Raw genomic sequence first — 17,252 nt, forward strand, 5'->3', positions numbered from 1 at the left:
ACATTTTCTTCCATACTCCACAACAAAACAAAATATTAAACATTATTCTTTGCTGTGTAGACAATACATCGAAAATGTAACTTTTTTTATTTTATTTGAATTTATTTTTATTTTTTTTGAATTTATTAATCAATCCAACAAAACAATACAAAATAATACCATAACAATGCAATCCAATTCCAAAACCAAACCAGACCCAGCAACATTCAGAATAGCAATAAACAGAGCAATTGAGACATACTTGCCAACCTTGAGACCTCCGATTTCGGGAGGTGGGGGAGGGGGTGGGGGTGGGCGTGGTCGGAGTGGGTCGGGGGCGTGGTTGGGGGCGTGGCTAAACGGGGAGGAGTATATTTACAGCTAGAATTCACCAAGTCAAGTATTTCATATATATATATATATATATATGTCATGACTAGGACTTTGACATGGTTTGTTCTCCCGTGGTGCAAATGAGCATTTGGACCAGACATGGCGTGAAGGTGAAGACATTATTTATTTTACACTAACAAAAGAACAAAAGGCGCGCTCAAGGCGGATGTACAACTTGACTAATGAAAACAAAAGACTTGCACGGGGGCAAAAAACTATGAACAATAAAAAACACTAACTGTGGCAATAATAAACAAACTTACTTGGCATGGACATGAAGTGCGCAGACGTGGACAGAGTGTGACAGGGGGCATAAATGCGACGAACAACAGAAAATGAAAAGCTTAAATAACACAGACATGATTAACGAAAACAGGTGCGTGACTCAAAACGTGAAACAGGTGCGTGACGTGACAGGTGAAAACTAATGGGTAATCATGCAAACAAGACAAGGGAGTGAAAAGCCAGAAACTAAACAAAACATGACTTAAAACAAAACTTGATTACACAGACATGACAGAGCCCCTCCCTTAAGGACAGATACCAGATGTCCAAGAAAAAACTTAACAAAAGTCATGGGAGGGCGGGAGGGGGACATGGCGGTGGGTCCCCAGCCCAAGTGGCCCCGAATCCACCGAGGCAAAGTCAAGTGGCGGCGGCGAGTGGAACGCCGCTGCAGCAGGCGAGGCGGGCGCCCAGGGATTGGCCACATTCGTGGCCGACTGGGAGGTGGGCGCACTTGGCGTGGCGGGCGACCAGGTAGCGGCCATATTCGTAGCCGACGAGGAGGCAGGCGCGTCGTCAACTTGGCAGGCGTGGCAGCTCGGCGTGGCAAGTCAGGCGGCGAAGCTCGGCGTGACGCGTCCAGCGGCGAAGCTCGGCATGACACGTCCAGCGGCGAAGCTCGGCGTGACGCGTCCAGCGGCGAAGCTCGGCGTGGGTCTTGGTCTTGGTGTGGGTCTTGGCATGGCGGGTCTTGGTCTTGGTGTGGGTCTTGGTCTTGGTGTGGGTCTTGGTCTTGGTCTTGGTGTGGGTCATGGTCTTGGTCTTGGTGTGGGTCTTGGTCTTGGCATGGCGGGTCTTGGTCTTGGTCTTGGCATGGCGGGTCTTGGTCTTGGTCTTGGCATGGCGTGTCTTGGTCTTGGCATGGCGTGTCTTGGTTTTGGTGTGGGTCTTGGTCTTGGTCTTGGTGTGGGTCTTGGTCTTGGCATGGCGGGTCTTGGTCTTGGTCTTGGCATGGCGGGTCTTGGTCTTGGTCTTGGCATGGCGGGTCTTGGTCTTGGTCTTGGTCTTGGCATGGCGGGTCTTGGTCTTGGTCTTGGTCTTGGCATGGCGTGTCTTGGTCTTGGCATGGCGGCACTTGGCGTCGTGAAGCTGCGACTGGCGGCACTTGGCGTCGTGAAGCTGCGACTGGCGGCACTTGGAGTCGTGGAGCTGCGACTGGCGGCACTTGGCGTCGTGGAGCTGCGACTGGCGGCACTTGGCGTCGTGGAGCTGCGACTGGCGGCACTTGGCGTCGTGGAGCTGCGACTGGCGGCACTTGGCGTCGTGGAGCTGCGACTGGCGGCACTTGGCATCGTGGAGCTGCGACTGGCGGCACTTGGCGTGGAGGGTCTTGGTCTTGGACTTGGCGTGGAGGGTCTTGGTCTTGGACTTGGCGTGGAGGGTCTTGGACTTGGACTTGGCGTGGAGGGTCTTGGACTTGGACTTGGCGTGGAGGGTCTTGGACTTGGCGTGGAGGGTCTTGGACTTGGCGTGGAGGGTCTTGGTCTTGGCGTGGAGGGTCTTGGTCTTGGCGTGGAGGAGCTGGTGCTAGCCGTGGTGCAGCTACTGGTGCTAGCCTTGGTGCAGGTGGAGGTGGTCTAGCTGGGGGTTGCGGCTTGGCAGGTCGGAAGACTGGTGAGGGCGGTCGTGCTGGAGGCTGTGGCTTGACAGGTCAGAAAACTGGTGAGGGCGGTCGTGCTGGAGGCTGTGGTTTGACAGGTCGGTAGACTGGTGGTGGCGGCCGTGAGGGAGGCTGTGGCTTAACATGGTGATGCAGAGCCACCACACCTACACAGCTCCCGACCCCAGCCCCCCCCTCAAGGGGCGGATACCAGACACGCTCCCTGCGGTCTGGAACTCTCTGTAGGGGTGGGCGGGGGAGGGCAGAAATTTCTCCTTTATTTTGGCCACAATATTTTTCTTTATCCCCCACCTGGGGTTGTGTGGGCGGAAAAAAAAAAAAATTGTGACGGGGGCGGGACTTGAGTCTTGGGGGGCGGGGCATGAATCTTGGGGGGCGGGGCATGAAATTGGGATGGCTGTGACTGACTAGACCTGATTTCTAAAAACATGTTTTGATAATGTTTTATCAAAGACATGCCATTAGTGTCTTTTGTTGGAGGCGGGTGTTCAAAAGAAAAAGAGTTGAAAAAAAAATCCTGGGCTGTGATGTCATCCTGGGGAAGCCGGGCAGACTGTTGCTTGCTTCCGCCCGGAGGGGGCGGGGCTTGTGGGAGCGGCGTGTCCCGCTGGCTCGCGGATGTCCTTCCTGGCGTCCCTCGCCTTTGGCGGCGCTTCCTTGGCTGGGATGACGCGCCAACGTCCCCGGGCCAAACGGAGCTGATCGGCACCAGTTTGCCGGTCGGACCCCACATGAGATCTCTGCGCTCCACGGAGGAGTAGCGCAGCGTTTCCTCCTCCATCGCGCGCAGGACCGCCAATGTTCCCTCGTCAAAATTGTCCAAATGTCTTGCGGGAGAACTTTTTAGCTGACGACATCTGTCATGACTAGGACTTTGACGTGGTTTGTTCTCCCGTGGTGCAAATGAGCATTTGGACCAGACATGGCGTGAAGGTGAAGACATTATTTATTTTACACTAACAAAAGAACAAAAGGCGCGCTCAAGGCGGATGTACAACTTGACTAATGAAAACAAAAGACTTGCACGGGGGCAAAAAACTATGAACAATAAAAAACACTAACTGTGGCAATAATAAACAAACTTACTTGGCATGGACATGAAGTGCGCAGACGTGGACAGAGTGTGACAGGGGGCATAAATGCGAGGATGTCGTCAGGACGAACAACAGAAAATGAAAAGCTTAAATAACACAGACATGATTAACGAAAACAAGTGCGTGACTCAAAACGTGAAACAGGTGCGTGACGTGACAGGTGAAAACTAATGGGTAATCATGCAAACAAGACAAGGGAGTGAAAAGCCAGAAACTAAACAAAACATGACTTAAAACAAAACTTGATTACACAGACATGACAATATATATATATAAGAAATACTTGACGTTCAGTGAATTCTAGCTATATATATATATATATATATATATATATATATATATATATATATATATATATATATATATATATATATATATATATATTTTATTATATAAATATTTTATTTTTATTTTATTATTTTATTTTATTTTATATATATATATATATATATATATATATATATATATATAATTTCAGTGTTCATTTATTTACACATATACACACACATAACACTCATCTACTCATTGTTGAGTTAAGGGTTGAATTGTCCATCCTTGTTCTATTCTCTGTCACTATTTTTCGAACCATGCTGAACACCCTCTCTGATGATGCATTGATGTGTGGCACGCACAAAAGTGCTTTCATCAAATGCACTAGATGGCAGTATTGTCCTGTTTAAGAGTGTCACAACATTGCTGTTTACGGCAGACAAACTGCTTTACGGTATACAAAAAAGTGACTGCTGTTGTTGTGTGTTGTTACCACGCTGGGAGGACATTAATGAAACTGCCTAACAATAAACCCACATAAGAAACCAAGAACTCGCCCTCCATCATTCTATAGTTATAACGTGATTGGGCAGGTACGCTTTTTTATATTGTGGAGGACCTGAGTCCGCCTGAATTTCGGGAGATTTTCGGGAGAAAATTTGTCCCGGGAGGTTTTCGGGAGAGGCGCTGAATTTCGGGAGTCTCCCGGAAAATCCGGGAAGTTTGGCAAGTATGAATTGAGAGCAATTGAGGACACACAAACATGACACGGAACAATCCAAAAAAAGAAAAAAAAGAAAAAAAAGAAAATGAAACTGTTAATAATTTCTATTATTATTATCATCATTATACAATATGCTACTTTGTAATCTGTAATTTAATATTTTCCGTTGGTTTAATATTACCTTGGGTTTTTGTGATCTGTGATATCATATTTTTTGCTCTTGTTACTGATGTTCTGTGTTGTTTTGCAGCGCTTAGACAAACTTAATGGCACATTGAAGTTTGTTTTACCACTTGTTACATTCACATGTTACTTTTAAAAACGTGTTTTACAACTGAAAATAATTTTAAAAAACATTAAAGCTTTTGGTAGATTTGCCAATATACTACATTTTCTGAAACTAGAATGAAGACAAACAATGCTGCAAAACCTGTTTTATTACACTACATATTACGTTACTGTAATAATAACAGTTATGAGGCTAGCAATGCAACAACATCCTCTTTGCCTTCATGGAATCAGGAGAGCCCAGACTATAAATGACACATACTTGTGTTTGTTTTAGGTATGGATATCATAAATTACAATTTAAAATACAAATCTAAGACTTATTAAACATGTTTAATTTAAAACAGGGCAGACTGGTGCATAAAAAGCAACATTCTGATGACTGTAAATCTAAAAGAGGTTATAAAAAGTCAAAATATAAATTGTTTTATAGTCAAAAATAGTATAGCTCTTACTGTAATGCCATGTCAGAATCAATATAAAATATGTTCATTTCAGTGCAGAAGTCTTTTACCATCACTGCAACTTTCAATGAATATAAAATATAATTATGTCATGGAGAAGTGAAAAGCAAATTGCAAATTGCAAAATATTTGTTTTTGTATATTAACTTGTGTGTTAATTAGGACAATGACAATAGCATGAACACAATGCCATCATGGTATCTAAGTATCACTAAATATTCCGCGTGGAAAGCAAGTCTAAAGATACAATTGTATAGTAAAGGCTTTTGTGAATATTGTGTAGCCAAATTTAATTTCAATATACATAGAAAATACATAGACAAGTTCAAACTTTGTGGCTGGATGGAAGATGAGATTCAAGCAAGCACCCACACAGACGTCTATGTATCCTCCTGTGTAATAAGAGAGGGCAATCGATACGTCACACATAAACATCGTAGAAAAGAAAGTGACTAAAGTGAAATTGACAGACAGGTGGGAGAGTAACAGGTTTAAAGTTAATTTGTGCCCCTCTCTCTTTCTCATATTGCCTTCAGAAGAATCCCTCTTGTCTTGCTGTGCTCTCCATCTACACATAAACGCACACACATACACACCTCTGCTTTAGAGGTCATTTTAAAGGCATAGTTTGGGCCAATTAAGCTGAAGTTGTATAGCCATAGTTGTGGCTGCCTGATTGAGAGTGACATTGACGCGATTACGACTGACAAACCAGATTAAGAACGACGTGGCACCCTCTTCCTTTCTGTGTATGTACCCTCTTCTCTTCTCCATCAGTTGCTCTTTTCTACTCTTTGACTACAGAGTTGCATTTCACACACTATATGCTCATTTATAATAATCCAAGACTGAACGTAACAAATATTTGGTTTTTCAGGGCCTCATCCACCTTTTTCAGCAACCATTCATAAACAACTCCGTTTATTTTTGTCCAGTCCCTCCACAAGTATACAGTTGCACCTTGGTTTTCATATGCCCCAATTTTAGTATGATTCGGTTTTGGACAAACATTTTTACCAACAATATATTTCGGTTTTTATACACTGTATCGGTTTTAGTGCGATTCAACACACGTGGGTGACTCAATCTTTGAATCATTCTGAGTATCAGCTCAGCCAGTGCCTGCCTCAAACAAAGAATTGTATGGTGCCAAAGAGAAACAGCTACGTTCAATCAAACATCACTATGATGTGCCTTTTTCAAGTTAGAAGAACTATGGAATCATGAGATTTTCAAAATTTAGGTGAACGTTTGTGTATAATATGCATTCAGTGTAATTTGATTTCATTTTGACCCTAGAGAATATTCTAAATTAATTCACATTAGAGGCTTATCACACCACGCCGTGCCATATTTTGAGTTCCTTACTCATTTTCTGGGTGTAGTTTTGGTTCCTGTCTTGTGCTCTTATTTTGTGTTTTTTCACTTCCTGTTTTTCCCTTTCCTTCAGCTGCTTTACGCCTGCCTTTGATCATCTCTGTTTGTAATTAGCACTATTTAAAGGCCTACTGAAACCCACTACTACCGACCACGCAGTCTGATAGTTTATATATCAATGATGAAATCTTAACATTGCAACACATGCCAATATGGCCGGGTTAGCTTACTAAAGTGCAATTTTAAATTTTGCGCAAAATATCCTGCTGAAAACGTCTCGGTATGATGACGTCTGCACGTGACGTCACTGATTGTAAAGGACATTTTGGGACAGCATGGTGGCCAGCTATTAAGTCGTCTGTTTTCATCGCAAAATTCTACAGTATTCTGGACATCTGTGTTGGTGAATCTTTTGCAATTTGTTCAATGAACAATGGAGACAGCAAAGAAGAAAGCTGTAGGTGGGAAGCGGTGTATTGTGGGCCGCTGCAGCAACACAAACACAGCCGGTGTTTCATTGTTTACATTCCCGAAAGATGACAGTCAAGCTTTACCATTGGCCTGTGGAGAACGAGGACAACAGAGACTCTTACCAGGAGGACTTTGAGTTGGATACGCAGACACGGTACCGTGAGTAGGCATTTAGCTGCGGCTTCCAAACATTTGATCGCTTGCCCGTACGTGCGTGCCGCTATGTGCATGTCACGTACGTAACTTTGGGGACTTTGGGGAAATATATGTGCTGTATGAGCTTTGGGGAGGTGAACGGTACTTTGGGCTGTGGGATTGAGTGTGTTGTACAGGTGTTTGAGTTGTATTGGCGGGTTATATGGACGGGAGGGGGGATTGATTGATTGATTGATTTCGGAGGTGTTTGTTATGCGGGATTCATTTGTGGCATATTAAACATAAGCCTGGTTGTGTTGTGGCTAATAGAGTATACATATGTCTTGTGTTTATTTACTGTTTTAGTCATTCCCAGCTGAATATCAGGTCCCACCCGCCTCTCACAGCATCTTCTTTATCTGAATCGCTCCCACTGCCCTCATCCACGAATCTTTCATCCTCGCTCAAATTAATGGGGAAATCGTCGCTTTCTCGGTCCGAATCGCTCTCGCTGCTGGTGGCCATGATTGTAAACAATGTGCAGATGTGAGGAGCTCCACAACCTGTGACGTCACGCTACTCGTCTGCTACTTACGGTACAGGCAAGGATTTTTTATCAGCGACCAAAAGTTGCGAACTTTATCGTCGATGTTCTCTACTAAATCCTTTCAGCAAAAATATGGCAATATCGCGAAATGATCAAGTGTGACACATAGAATGGAACTGATATCCCCGTTTAAATAAGAAAATCGCATTTCAGCAGGCCTTTACGTTGACCTTGCAACACCATTGGTTTGTTGTGACATTATTCATTATTCACTGGTGACTGTTGACGATTCTTTCGATGCTGAGCTCAAGTACGCACGTACTTTGTGGACGCCGTCTGCTTCACATTCCTTGTAAGTGTTTTTGCTGTATTCCAGCCTTTCGTTTTGTTTCTTTCATAGTCTGTTCAGTCAAAGCACTTCCCTGTTGCTCTCGCTTTTTGTTTGTTTGATTAAATCATTAAATACTTTTTTTACTGCACGCTTCCTCCCTCTTTTTCTTCATTTAAAATCACCATAACCTTCGTCGTCTCCACGACGCAACGTTTGACAGACTGTCCCGACCACGTGATTTTGCAGATGCAATGACGAGGAATATAAGGGAATTTTTTTGGGATAATCTGGAGGCAGAGGCTTCCTCGCGGTTCAATGTTTTAGGTATCAGATTTTAGTTCCCGTGGACATGGTCAGATTCCCAGTCAAGGTAAACCTTAAAACTAAATCATAATGAAATCTCGAAAAAACAAAGAAAAGTTATTTTCTTTTAGTCTGTTTTTTTTTTTTGTTAAAGAAATAAATGATTGAACAATTTGTTTCCCATTCATATTACTCTGCATCTCATCCCTGTAAAAAAAAACACGCTCTATCAAACCACACCCACTGTACGTGAGCCAACTGTGCACTACCCAACAACCCTCTCTCACATTTCTGAAATGCAAATTTTGTTCCTGGTGTATTCATACCACCCTGTAGAAAAATTATGGGTTGGAATAATTCATTATGTACCCCAAATTAAAATGACATTCATCTTCATGTTTGTAAAACTCTTATCACAAATTTAAGCGTAGAGCCAATGTAGGAAGCAGTAATAACTTTTTTAGTACCAGAACTATACTACATAGCAGCATTTGGCACCTTCCAGAGAGAATGCAGCTGTAATTTTAAAATATTCTAAAATGGCTAGTACAATATCTTTCCAAATTCCCTTTTGTTGGAAAAGCCCACATCATACAGTATGTGGGAATGTCAGATGTAGCCTGTTTAAATCTCCACTTGGTAAAGGTGACTTTGTGGGAAAATCTGACATACAGTAAGATGTGCGTCTCAAACTGTGCCACTCTGGCAGAAACACCGCACCTTCACATCCTCCTGCTATTAACGCTATGAGTATGAAACATTTTTGGAATCAAACATTTTTGCCTCACACACGCTTGCTATGCTCTGTGTGGAGAGGCAGGGTTGACAGCTGGAGAAAGACTGCAAATACCACCTGTTGATGCTTCACCCTTGGACAACAGTTATAGGTAAGACGTGTTACCAGTTATGTTATACTCAAATCTTCCAGCAATAGCAGTGTTTCACTGGCAGAGGAGCTAAACAGCTTATTTGCTCGATTTGAATGCACCTCCCACCTGTGGCCACCGCTCCTCCACAACACCAGCAAACCCTCTCCTGCCCCCTCCAGGAACATGAGTTGAGGAGGACTCTGACTGCAGTGAACCTCCCAAAAAATACTGGACAGTGATCAAGGTGTGTGCTGGTTAGCTGGCAGGGATCCTCACTAAATTGTTTAACCTCTCCGTATCCCAATACTTCAAATCAGTCACTATCATTCCGATATCTAAAAAACCTCCATTGACTGCCCAAATGACTAGAGACCCATAGCCTTCATGTCTGTAGTCATGGAATGTTTTGAGCGTCGAGTCACATGTCACAGGCTGTTGGCAGGAGCTCTGTGCTCTTGTGTCATCCTTTTGTGTTTCCCTCTTGTTTTCATGTGTCATTATATATATATATATATATATATATATATATATATATATATATATATATATATATATATATATATATATATATATATATATTATTTTTGCCTTTTGGTTCGGGACCCTTTGGGACTGTGTGACAAGGGGTGGCACTTTCGTGACTTCTGCGGTGCTTTTTTGTGAACTTCTGGATCTCCCTCCCAGGAGCCTTTTGGCCATGGAGACCAGCTGGTGGGTCTCTGCCACACCAGAGTCCGTTTGGAGAGACTGGAGGAGATGCAGATGAAGAGACAGGGCTGCAGAGCTAGCACTGAGCGCCGGGACGGACAAGCGTCACAGTGTCTTGGTTGAATGAGCAGGTATCGGACACCTCAGTCTCCTTGGACGTATCCTCGCTCATCTATGCGGACTGGACACTGGCCGAGTTAATGGGCGGCCGAGAGTGGAGTCGGCTCTCTTGGTTGCTTTGTTGGGTATGCTCCTGTCTCTGGACATGCTCCCTCCACCCCAGCAGACGACGGCGTGGAACACCGCAGAGGCCACCACAGTGTATATGTTTCTTTTAGTTTTTATTCATAGCTGTATGTAGAAGTGGCTGGTTGCATCAGCTCTGCTCTTTTAATGTCTTTAATGTCCTTTGTGTTCTTTGATGTTTGATGTTTCCCTCTTACAAACATGTAAGAGGGATGTGTGCTATGGCTATGAGTTGTTTTTCCCTTGGCCTCAGTCTGGACCCCCTCTCCAGGGGCCCAGGTTTAGACTTTTTTTTTTTTTTTTTCTCCCAATCTTTTCTGCATTGAACTTGCTGTACAAACACATCAGAAGTAGCATGCTATGTTACATCAAGCGCCCGCTTACAGCGTTGTAACATATATAACAAGTAATTAATTAGATACTCTTTACGAGTAAAAGTAACGGCATTAATAACGTCATTATATTATGACGCTGTTATTCGGAGCACTGGTGTGGAGGCTGATACTGTGCCATACATATAAATCTTATGTGGGAGCTTGTTTGTGTGTGTGTGTGTTTGATAATGAATTCCACCGTAAGCACTGAAAGACAATTGTGGCGTCTGATCTAATAAGTGTTCATCTCGTTTCTGAGCTTTCTTCTCACCACCCACCTTAAATTCAGTTTGTATCGGTGGATAGATTAGCTTAATGGAGTCCGCACCTACTAGTCTGACCTGCACATCTCTGCATGCACATCCTGTTCCACTTGATCCTGCAAAGGGAAATTTTGAGGCAAATATTTTCTTATGGGTTTGCACAAGTTCTCATATACATTAGATTTAGTCATAGTCAGCCAAAATTGTCTTTGAATGATTTTTTTGAGTGGCATTGATCGCATGGTGATTGGCCTCTGAACCCTGACTTTCTTAGTTGCCGAGCTCAATCTAATTGCTGTTGCACATAATACCTATGCTATTAACTTGCTATCAGGTAATAGACTTTCTTGTCACACACACACAAACACACACGTACACGCACAAGCATACACACAAAATCGTGTAGACATTTTATACTGAGATAAATATCAACATGCTATTAAGGCTGCACTTCAACAGATATTTGTTCTGTTTTTGTTAAAGGAAAAAGCACAGAGGGCAAAATAGATAAACAATGATGCCTACCAATTATACAGGTACAATTTCCTTGAGGTTAAACATCTCCGTCATACATCACAATCTCTCAGCACAACATAACTCCAAAAGAGCTTTCATTGATTTGTCATAAGGTAAGAGAGAAGCAAGTGATTTCTCTACTCACTCTAAACATCGAATGTGTGTTTTTATAGCCAAATTCCAAGACAGTAATCTCTCCCAATGTTCTGAAGTGTCTCCATTAGAGCCTACATCAATGAAGTGTTTTGAGTTCCCCTTGAGGGACAGAGTGGAAGGACCCCATTTTGTATCTCCTCAGTGATCCATCTACAAATGGTCAATACACAATGATTGACCATGAATGTATGCTATGTATACACACAGCTGTGTTGGGTTGTATTTATTTCTTACAGGCAGGCACAAATACCAAACAGGCAAGATGGTGAGTAGGCTCACATTTTGCTTTAGAAAATTACAAATGTTTGTTCATTTAGGGCAATGCATGCAAGCTCTCTTTCATCCTTGCCAGTCCCTGGGGACAGGCGTCATAGTGGGCAAGCGCCCTGTCCAGACCTCCTTTGATAGTTTTCCCTAATTGGTCCGAGGTGCTGTCTCATGAGAAAACTAATTAAAACAAAGTGTTGAAGGGAAAAATAACAAAATAGTATTGATGTGGTGTGTGTGGTTGTGATCATGACGATCCCTTGTGTAGTTGTAGTCATGATTTTATGTTAAGTAAATGTATCATATTTTTAATTGGGCTGTCAAAATTAACGAGTGAACTCGTGATTAATCACAAAATTATTGCATTAATCGTGTACATACGCAGATTAATCACACATATATGCTCCTTTCTCTTAACCGTGGATGGTTATCTGAAAGGCAGCTCGGGTTGTTATACAGTCAGGTCAATGGATACGTTAGTGCAAAGATGACTTAGAAGACTCTGAATCGTGTGATCACTGGCAAATAATAGTACACCATGACTGGACACTAGCATTGTTGCCAACTCCTCACTCAGTAAGGAAAGTAGCTTTTGGCTGTCCTTAAAGTCGCTAGAAGTCGCTAGATAATGTCATCGCTTCATTTGCATAATTTATTGCAATGGACGCTGTAGGAGCGATACTAAAACGAGTTAAAAAAAATATGAGTATGATTAGAACTGCAATTTAACTTTATTCTTTTAATTCTTAGTTTTTTTTATTTTTTAAATAATGTTGTTCTGCATTGTTAAATGTTACAGCAGGGATGTCAAACATGCGTGAAGCCTCCGCCCCACCCCTGCAGGGACCCTAACGATGGAGATGGGACATCCAGCAACTGCGCGAGCAGAGCATACCCCTGAGGGAAGAGAAAAAAAAAGAGATCACAGACACGCTGACACACAAGGCCACTAATCTAGCAGCTGGCCACTGCGCAACACTGCAGCATGCTCCACGGCACAATGAGGTGACACAATAGACCGTGCACAAGCACTAGACCCAGAAGGCCCCCACCGAGCAAGGCACGCAAAAAGGGGTTGACGGCGGTACCAAACACACATCGCCTGGCTGTTGCACCCTGGGACGCCGAACCCTGCGGGGAAAGCAGGCTTCGAGGGCGACACCAATCCCCAACGCCCACCACTCCAAAAAAAAAAGTTAAAATGACATACATACACACACATACACGTATGTAAACAAACATACATAAGTCGGCGGGAGAGCGATCCAGCTCCGGAACCCACCGTCCATCAAGAATCAGCCGATCTATCCCCCTTCCCAAAGGTCTGGCCGCGAGCCGCCCCTCCCGAGGGACAGATGACGGCACGGCATCAGGCACGAAGGTCGGCGCAGCAGACCACAAAGGTAGGCCCGGGACAACACCCGACAAGGGAACCAACATGACAACAAAACCATAGATACCAACCAGCGTCAATATGATAGCCAGCCCAAATGCCAACATGCAAACAAGAGACATCAATGCCACCCTCCACCAAAAAATGCTAATCTCCAAAACAAACCTGCACAAACACACCACCGCCCAAACAAACGAGTCACAGCTCTCACTTCAAACAAAAAGGCTCTGTTACCCCCACACCAAGCCATCAATACAAAGCCCACATCGCAAAGCCGAAACAGAAATGGACCACCACCAAGGAAGCAAAACATGCACAACCACTACCTGAGTACACCAAACAACACCACAATGACAACTGCGACCACCCTGGCCACAACAACTCCAACCAGCCACTCAACCCATCACCTCGGCCGCGCATACCTCAGGGTCTTCCACTCCCTCCCCAACAGAGACAGAACCCCCCACACTGCCCCTGGCCATGATCTCACCCAGGCGCAAAACTCGGCCCACAGACACAGCACGCCTCACCCTCACACCATCTGAGAGGCCCTGGCACGGGATTGACAGGCCACAAAACCGCAGCCCACGGAGCCTCCACCGGTCGAGGAGGCGATGAGGGGTGCCGCACCCTTGACTCCATCCCACCTGTGCACATGATTCGGAAGTGTATAAGACCTCCAAAATATGTACAGTCCATCTATCCGTTTTCTACCCCTTGTCCTTCTCGGAGTTGTAGGGGTGCTGGAGCCTATCCCAGCTGCATTCGGAAGGTGGGATACTACCATGTACTGTGTAGTTCAAATTTGGAGGTTAGTCATCACAGCTGTCCTCCAGTCCCTATTGATGTGTGTGCTGTAGCGTGAGGAAGATATGTATTTGGGTGGAAACTAATGGTGCCATTAAAATCGGGGGACATCAGGGGCATGGTGGGTCCCTCCCATGCCGAGCCCCCCCAAACCCTGAATGTCTATCATGCAGTTAAAAGTGAGGGTTGGACGAGCAGGGGACAAGTCTGAAAGACTGGAGCCCCATAGAGGCATCCTCAGCCACCCGTCATGCCTCCCCGGAGGTCGATTTGTCAAAGTCCTATTGGTTTGTGTGCTGTAAGTAGGGGGCCCCCAAAGCCTTGCCCATGCAAGAGACAACCAGGAGGCCAGCCCGAACAACCCAGGACCTTGCAGGCATCTCGAGGCAAGCAGAATCCCGCATCCAAACAAAAACCACAGCCAAAATTGTATTGTGTATTTATTTATTTATCAAAAATACATGGTATCAACTGGGATATGACGATACACCCAGCTTTTGAAGGACCAATCATTATATTCAGTTCATGAGACAAGACAGAATTTTCACATTACTTTTAAACGGGTGGACTCGGACAGGCATGGGGCGGGCTTGGAATATTTTTTTAATTTAGGACTCGAAAACATATTTACTTGAAGATGACATGTGTTAGTGTTATTAGTTTACAAATTTAAAAAAAGGCCTCAAATGGCTCCTGGGCCACACTTTGGAATCCTCTACATTTAGAGCTGTTCATTAGGTTTGATATAACCTCAACTTAGTAAATATCCACAACTTTCGTCTTCTATTTATATTGTGAGCTTCCTTGCTTGTTAGAAAATGACGGTAGTTAAGGAAGGAAGGGGAGTCATTGCAGTTGGAACTAATTAATGCGTTACAACACTCATTTCTACTGCAAATGTTGATCCAATGTCGAAGAATGTGCAGGTGAACTGTACTCCCTCTGAACGAGTCGCACAGAGGAGATGTTCTACAAGCTGATAAATCACAGCCTTTACGCTCTGTGAGGTTGTATTTGTTTGGGAGGTTCACGTCACGCTACGCAAGAGCATTCGCAAGGGGACAACACACAACTGTCTTTGGTGTGATGTTGCTGCAACAGCAAGATCAGCTTGGGTTGTAAGGCACATAGGCCCTTATTATTCCTTGTTTTCAAAGGTGATGTTTGCAACTTTTTTACAATTACATTTTTAAAACCAAAACTTATAACAAGAACAACATTGGCTAGCTTATGTTACCATTAGTGGTTTAACATAACACATTTGTTTTATAACTGTCTATATTCTTCACAATTAGTAGGTTTATGTTATGAAAAAATTTGCCTGGCACGAAAAAAACACCTTGTCTTGTCAACAAGTAAGTGCATAGAGCCGAACAGAAGCAATAAACAATTTGCAGTCATGTTGTTGCTGTGATAGAATAGTGGTCACCAACCTTTTCGAGCCCAAGATCCCTAGTTTCAACCATAAACCAAAGCAAGATCTACCCCTGCAACAACTATATTCGTTTTGTTGTTGCTTTTTGTTTGCTTTTGTTTCTTAAAAACAAAGCCTTGTGTTGTCATTATTAGCTGATAATTTTGGCTTATTCTCATTGTGATTTTTGCTGTTTTCCCATTTTTTGCTGGTGTTTTTTTGTGCTGTACCTAAGGCCAATGACTATCGAGTTACTGGCCTGCACAGGTGGCCCATGTGCCGCATTTTGGGCACTCCTACTGTAGAAGCTAACTTTTTATGGCCACTATAGTCTTAATACTGTTGTACATTTGTTCATTCTATGGTTATATATGGGCATACTTGCCAACCTTGAAACCTCCGATTTCGGGAGGTGGGGGTGGGCGTGGTCGGGGTGGGACGGGGGCGTGGTTGGGGCGTGGCTAAAAGGGGAGGAGTATATTTACAGCTAGAATTCACCAAGTCAAGTATTTCATATATATATATATATATATATATATATATGTATATATATATATATATATATATATATATATATATATATATATATATATATAAGTCAAGTATTTCATATATATATATAAATGTATATATATATATATATATATATATATATATATATATATATATATATATATATATATATGTATATATATATATATATATATATATATATATATATATATAAGTCAAGTATTTCATATATATATATAAATGTATATATATATATATATATATATATATATATATATATATATATATATATATATATATATATATATGTGTATATATATATAAGAAATACTTGACGTTCAGTGAATTCTAGCTATATATATATATATATATATATATATATATATATATATTTATTTGATTGTATATATATATATATATATATATATATATATATATATATATATATATATATATATATTTGATTATATATATATATATATATATATATATATATATATATATATATATATATATATATATATATATATATATATATATATATATATAGATGGTTAGGGCCGGGCCTGAGTAGATGATTGGTTAGGCCCGGCCCTAACCAATCTGGCGCCCTAGGCAAGATTTTAGGTGGCGCCCCCCCACATCGGCAGTGAAGTGTATATACTCACAAGAAACCGAATAGCTTTGTCTTTGACCTTTTTTTTTTTACTTACAACTATACCTACTATATAAAGGGGTGGACAAGTGACTATTACCTGCATGGCAAACATTAGCTAACCAGAAGGCAATAACAATGTAAACAAAAAACACCTGCTTAAAAGATCTAATACAAATGTCCCTGAGGAATGTAAGGTGAGTACTGTAATTACCTAACGTTACATTATTATTTTCCATAACAATTTAGCCCCCTCCACAATATTAACCCGACGTTAAAACAGAACTAGCTATTTATTGATTAGCAATTGCCGAATCATGTAACATTAGCTTAATGCTAAAAAGCCAGGTTACTATCACATTCTGGAACAGACAAATAATTTCATGTAGGCTAACGTTACCTACCTGCTAACTCTGTCTTTTCTCGTTTCTACTCCTCTTCTTTTCTCTTTTGTCTTCCCTGGGCACCTGACAGTTTTGGCCGTTTTGACATCTTGTGTTGATTTTTTGATGTGGTGACGTCCAAAAAGAGTCATGATACGGGAAGGGAGGGGGCGCACCGTACGGGGTAGAGGGGGGGGCGTAATGTTGTAACAAATAATATTTCTATTAAATAGGCTTTACTTTGCATTTTAATTAACGTGGGATTATTTTTTGTATTTAGAAATAATAATACCAACTTTTTCTTTTTCTTTTTTTTTTTCTCCAACATTTGTGGCACTGGCGTGGCGCCCCCTGATGGACGGCGCCCTTAGCATTTGCCTATACGGCCTATGCCACGGGCCGGCCC

The sequence above is a fragment of the Nerophis lumbriciformis genome, linkage group LG01 (genome assembly GCF_033978685.3).
Source record: "Nerophis lumbriciformis linkage group LG01, RoL_Nlum_v2.1, whole genome shotgun sequence".
Lineage (NCBI taxonomy): Eukaryota > Metazoa > Chordata > Actinopteri > Syngnathiformes > Syngnathidae > Nerophis > Nerophis lumbriciformis.